Raw genomic sequence first — 6,738 nt, 5'->3', positions numbered from 1 at the left:
TATATATATATATATATATATATATATATATATATATATATATATATATATATATATATATATATATATATATATATATATATATATATATATATATTTTTTTTTTTTTTTTGCTGAGGCAATTGGGGTTAAGTGACTTGCCCAGGGTCACACAGCTCAGAAGTGTTAAGTGTCTGAGAGCACATTTGAATTCAAGTCTGAGTTCAGGGCTGGGGCTCTATCCACTGCACCAAAGAGCCACCCCCCAAAAAACACTTTTAAAGAATGCTCCAAAGTGCTATCAGCCTTTCTCAAGGACTTTTAAGTTGTGGGGAGTGGAAGAAAACTGGACCAGTGCAGCTTTCAAGCTATCCCTGTTATTCTTAGTCTTCCACAAATAATTCTTCATCAATAATTGTTCACCAAACTGCCCAAAGGGCTATAATACTGTGCATACCCTTTGATCCAGCAGTACTATTACTGAGTCTGTATCCCAAGGAAATCATAAAGGAGGGAAAAGGACCCACATGTGCAAAAATGTTCATAACAGCTCTTTTTGTGGTAGCAAAGAATTGGGAAAGGAGTGGATGCCCATCAATTGGGGATTGACTGAACAAGTTGTGGTACATAAAGGTTATGTAATATTATTGTTCCATAAAAAATGATGAACAAGCTGATTATAGAAAGGCCTGAAAAGGTTACATGAACTGATGTAAAGCAAAACAAGTAGAACCAGGAATACATTGTACACAATAACATCAAGAATGTGTGATGATCAACTATGAAAGGCTTGGTTCTTCTCAGCAGTTCAATGATCTAAAGGAATCCCAAGAGACTTTGGACAAAAAAATGCCATCTGCAACCAGAGAAAGAGTTAAGGAGACAATAAAAATCAACACATGCTATATTCACTTCTTTTTCTGTGTTTTTTTAAATCTCTGCCATGCTTTTTCCTGTTTGCTCTTTTTTCTCTCCCAACATAATTCATAAACCAATGTGTATTAAAAAATAAATAAGCTAAACAAATTAATTGTTCCCCAGAATGAAAATATATGAGTACTGGAGAGAAGCACAATGGTGCCACATGAAGTCTAAGGGAAGGGAGGTGGGCACTGATTTGCTTGGGAGGAGATGATGGAATGGTTCCTGGAGGAGATGCCCTATGAATTGGGATTTGAAGGATGCATAGGACCTGAAAAGAGAAGGAACCTTAAAGGCATAAGGAACAATCTGAGAAAAACCATGACCCTCTAAGGAAAAAACCCAAAACTGTATGATATAGACAATTCATTTTGACTATTAAATAAAACTGGAAACGTTGGGGGAAAGGCCCTTGAATGCCAGGGGAAGGTGTTTGAACTTTGCTCAGTCATCACTGACATAAGTAACCACTTAAATTATCAGCAAAAATGTAATACAGACAGACTTGTGCATAAGGAAGGTAAGCCTGACAGTGGTATGACAGGCGAGAAGGAAAGACAACAGAAACGAGAAGACCTGCTAAGAATTCTTATACTTGTGGGCCCTACTACAGTGGGAATAGGAAAAAGAAGGAGCAGAGATAAAAGATGTAGAGTTGATGGGACTTGGTAACTTTAGGGATGTGAGGGTGAAGAAGAAAGTTCCTATGCCCTTTCAAATTAAACAAGGTGGAGACAGGAGATTTTCTTCCTAGATGGAGCATGATACTATAACTTGTTTAAGCTTTTCATAGTAATGGGAGAAAAAAAAACAACAACAAAAAATCTAATTAATGCCTTTGTCCTTTCCTTGATCTTCTGGGCTCCCATCCCCACCCTCCCTTACTTTTCCAACACTCCACCTATACTGTACCTCGTCTGAAAAATAGAAATAATAAATTTGATGTGACCTGCCTTATAGTTGTTGTAAAGATTAAACGAGATTGTGAATATGAAATCACTTTGCCTCCTGACCTCAGCCAAAGCTTTCACTTTGATGCAAATGAAGCCCTGTAAGTTAGCTCCAGACTCATATTCCCAATGACCTAGTGGACTTTTCCACCTGGAGTTCCAAAGGTGTACACCTGTTTTCTCTCTCTCTACTTTGCCATCCCCATTCCTCACCTGTTTCTGTTGATGGCACCACTTTTACAAGCACTCAGATTTAAAACTTTTGAGTCTTCTTCAACTTAGTCTTCCTCAGCTATCATCTTCTCCTTACCAGGTCCTCTCTGTCCTCTCTCCAATATTTGTATCTATTCTGCCTGTTCTTTCCTTTCACACTGGCAACACTAGTTATGATAAGTTAAAGCCTGGTTATCTGAACTCTTGTAGTAGCCTTCTGCCTAGTTTCTCTTCTTTCAGTCTCCCCATTATCCACCTCATCCTGTACCCAACTGCCAGAGTAATCTTCTTAAAATTCATGATCCTAAGGATCGGGTCATTCACGTGTTATAAAACTGTTGCCTACTAAATGAAGTCTTAATTCTGCTGTCACTGCGGACCTTCCAGCAGAGCTAGGTAACTGTCAAGGATGCTATAGAGACAATTTATATTTCAGGAAGGGTTGAAGTAGATGGATTCTACTCTGAAGTCTTCCTGGTCTAAGATTTAGAATGATAATATCATGTTTATATGATGTGTTAGATTTATAAAAGATTTCCCTCACAACAGCCTTATGAGATAGGCCATTAAGGATTGTTATTACTCCTGTTCTACAGTTGAGAAAACTAAGGAAGATGATATGCCTGAAGTCAAGCAACCTATAAGTGGCAGAACTAAAATGAAAGCCCAGGTTTTCTTATGTCAATTTTACTATTACTACTACTACTACCACTACCACTACCACTACTACTACTATCACCACCACTACTATTACTACCATTACTACTACTTCTACTATTACTAACTTCTGCTTCTTCTTCTTTTTCTCCTCCTCTTCCTTCTCTTCCTACTCCCCCTCCTCCTCCTTCTCTTTCTCTTTTCCCTTTCCCTTCCCAATTTCTTCCTCCTCCTTCTCCTCCTTCCCCTCCTTCTCATTTTGCTTCTTCTTCCTCTTCTACTACAAGAATAAATAGTAGTATTACTACTACTATTCTGCTTCTGGGAAAATCTCCAGGCTGGAATTCAAGATCCTTTGCAATTTGGTCCTAGCCTACCTTTGCATCTTTATCTTATACTTCTTGCCACTATATTCCATACTCTAGTGAAAGGATCCTTCCCTTGGCTGTCTTGGTTTCTCTGTCCACATTATCCTCCATGCCTAAAATTAACTCTCACTTATTTCTCTATATAGGGATGGCATCCCTGGTTGCTTTTGAGATTTAATTCAAGAATTAATTCTACATAAGGTATTTCCTATTTCCTATCCCTACACCTAGATGTTAATACCTTCTTTTCTTCCCTAGATTAGTTACTCTGTGTGTGTGTGTGTGTCTGTGTGTGAGTGTGTGTCTGTGTGTGAGTGTGTGTGTGAGAGAGAGAGACAGAGACAGAGAGAGAGTCCCAAAAGTCTTAGTGTAGTTGAGGATCTTTTTTGGGGGGGAGGAAGGGGAAGAAGCAATGGGATTAAGTAACTTATTCAGGGTCTAGTGAGTGCAGAGCTATTAAGTATCTGAGGCCAATCTATCCACTGTGCCACCAAGTTGCCCCAGTTTTAAGCTTTAAGCAAGTGTTATCTGTAATGGAGATAAACTAGAAGCCTTCCCAATAAAACCAGTGGTAAGGTAAAGATGCTTTTATTCAATATTCAACTATTATTCAGTGTAGTACTAAAAATATTAACCATAGCAATAAGAGAAGAAAAGGTTTTAAGCTTTTTGTTCCCCCCCCCACCTAGTATCTAGTACAATGTCTGGTACAGGGTAGGTGCTTAAGAAATGCTTGTTGAGCCTTTTTTTGTGTGGCTTGGAACTGGAAACTGAGAGGATATCCATCAGTTGGAGAATGGCTGAAGTTATTATATGTGAATAAAAGGGAATATTATTGTTCTCTATGAAGTGATGAGCAGACTGATTTTAGAAAAGTCTGGAAAGATTTACATGAACTGATACTAAGTGAGGTGACTAGAACCAAGAGAACATTCTACACAGCAACAAGATTATGTGATGATCAACTGTGATGGACATGACTCTTTTCAACAATGAGGTGATTCAAGACGATTCCAATAGATTTGTGGTGGAAAGAACCATCCCCATTTAGAGAGAAAGCCATGAAGACTGAATTTGGATCACAGCATAGCATTTCATCTTTCAGCATAGCATTTCATCTTTTTTGTTGTTTGCTTGTTTTTTTCCTTCTTATTTTTTCCCCTTTTGAGTTGATTTTTCTTGTGCAGCAAGATAAATGTGGAAATATGTTTAGAAGAGTTGCATGTTTAACTTATATTGGATTATTTGCTGTTCAGGATGAGGGGAAGAGGAGCAGGGAGAAAAAAGTTAGAACACAAGGTTTTGCAAGGATGAATGTTGAAAACTATCTTTTCATGTATTTTGAAAAATAAAAAGATATTTTTTTAAATGCTTGCCGATTGACTAATGGATTGGTGAATTGATCAATAACATAATACCCTGCAACTTTCTGGTATTGAATCTAAGTTGCTTTGCAAATTCAAGGGTAGTTTAGTTTCATTATTAAAAGAAAAATATGAAAAATAAAGGATATTAGAAGGGCAGATAAGGTTAAAAAATAGAAACTTTTCTCCTCTTCTGCCCCCTGAATTATCTGCATTAATGAAACCTTAAAAGAAGACATGACTGACCCAGAATGGTCTTGGTTTATGTAATTGACATAAATTCTCCTCATCATCAATAGATATTTACAAGGCACCCTATCTGTTCAGAATACTTCACCACTTCTGGAGAAACACAGAAGTTTAAGGAACGACTCCTGTTGAGAAAAAGTTAATTGACAATTAGTAAGGAACTTCGATATTTTTAAAATCAAATAGAGCTTTGGGCTGAGTTAGATTCCTACCTCTATAACTGAATAGCTATATCATCCTGGACACATCTCATCACTTTTCTTGAGCTAACTTTCCTCGTTTGTAAAATAAAGGGGTTTGAGTACTAGACCATCTTTAAGGTCCATTGCTAGCTGTAATCCTGTGTCTTTTAAAAACTAGATTAAAGTTCATGACTTATACTAATCCTGCATTTAGTGCCACTGTACAGAGAATACTTTTGTACTCTTTCAGTTAATCCTTTGATTCATAATCTGAATTTTCCTGCATCTGGTTTCCTTAAAGCACTTTTCCCCTCACAGATGGCATAGCAGCTGCCACTTGTCTCTAGGGAATCCTCCCAGGTGCAGGGCTTACTCTAAATGATAATGAAAGCTAAAACCCACCTGTGACATTACACTGAGGATGTTAGCCAATGTAATTGTTGATAATTCCCTATATCATAAAATAGTTACATTCCCACTTGTTATCTGATTGCTAATTATCATTTACTTACTAAATCACCTGGCAGAAATTAAAAGCTCTTAAGAACTAGATTTGATTAATCAAAAAAAAAAAAAAATCTGGCTTCTTGCAAGATCATAATCCTGACAAATCACTCCACAGCCAAAGTCTGGAATCAGTAATCAGTCATATGAAAAAGGTGCTCCTTGAGGGAAATTAGTTAGACACTCCCATCTAAGAACTTATACTGAAGCTGCATCTGTAAAAGGGAGATAATAATACTTTTACCAGAAGGAATCAGACAAGCAAAATGCTTTAAAAGTTACATATTGAATTTATTCTCAAAAAAGAAAAACAAGCTGTCCATAATGGAAAGTTGCAATTCCGTCCTTTTATCAGTCCTATTATATTTGCAAATGCTCATTTTGTGGAGATCTGTTAATATCAAAATGAAAAAAATCTTAATTGTTAAAAAAATATTAAATATAATCATACCTATCTGTAGTGCTTACCTCATAAGATTGTTGTATGAATCAAAAGGAGTAACATGTGGTTCCTTATTAGACAAAATTAAATGTCTGATTTGGTGTTAATAATGAGCTTTTGAGGGCGTTTTAAAATAAGATTAAAGCAGAAGGATTAGGACTCATTATAGAATGAAGAATGTTTAGCAAACGACTGAGATCAAAGTTTACAAAATCATGAAGCTTATACATAGAGAAAACATACACTTAGAAAATCTAACTACTTTTAAAAACTGGTGGGACCCTTGCACTGAGAAAGAGGTTAAATGCATACAAATAAAAGCTACTCCTGTTTTACCATACAGCTAATAAGCACAGGGCCATGGTTCTCACAAGAAGAAGCAACAGTAAGAAATAAAGGAAGCTTCCCAGAAGGTTGTAGTAAATTATGGAGGATAGAATCATAAAAGGCTGTGAGAGACATAAGAGGTTTTGAGACTGCATTCCTTAGCTGCTTTGAAGTTGACCTCAAGGACAATAATAACTCTCACACAACGTGTCTCTTGTGATCACTTTCAGAGACAGAATGTGATGTAAATGGCCCGTGTTCTGATCCACTATAGCAGTTTTCATGTTCTTCAATTCAATTCAATGAGCATTTATTAAGGAACCAGATATTTTGTTGGGGTTTTAATTCATTTTTACTTTATTTTGAGTTCCAAATTCTCTCTCTTCTTCCTTACTCTTCCTTGTTCATTGAGAAGAAAAAAATTAAAATATGTATAGTCATGTTGTTTTTCTCCAATAGACCATAAACTCCTTGAAGGCAATTAACACATCCAAAATATATGCAAAAGAAGTTCAAAATAATTTCAGGATAGGAACAGCATGAAAAAGTCAAGAAAAACCTCTTACAGGTGGCAGCACTTAA

This window comes from Sminthopsis crassicaudata, chromosome 1 (assembly GCF_048593235.1).
Source record: "Sminthopsis crassicaudata isolate SCR6 chromosome 1, ASM4859323v1, whole genome shotgun sequence".
In the NCBI taxonomy this organism is placed as follows: domain Eukaryota; kingdom Metazoa; phylum Chordata; class Mammalia; order Dasyuromorphia; family Dasyuridae; genus Sminthopsis; species Sminthopsis crassicaudata.
Note: the sequence above shows the minus strand (reverse complement) of the source record.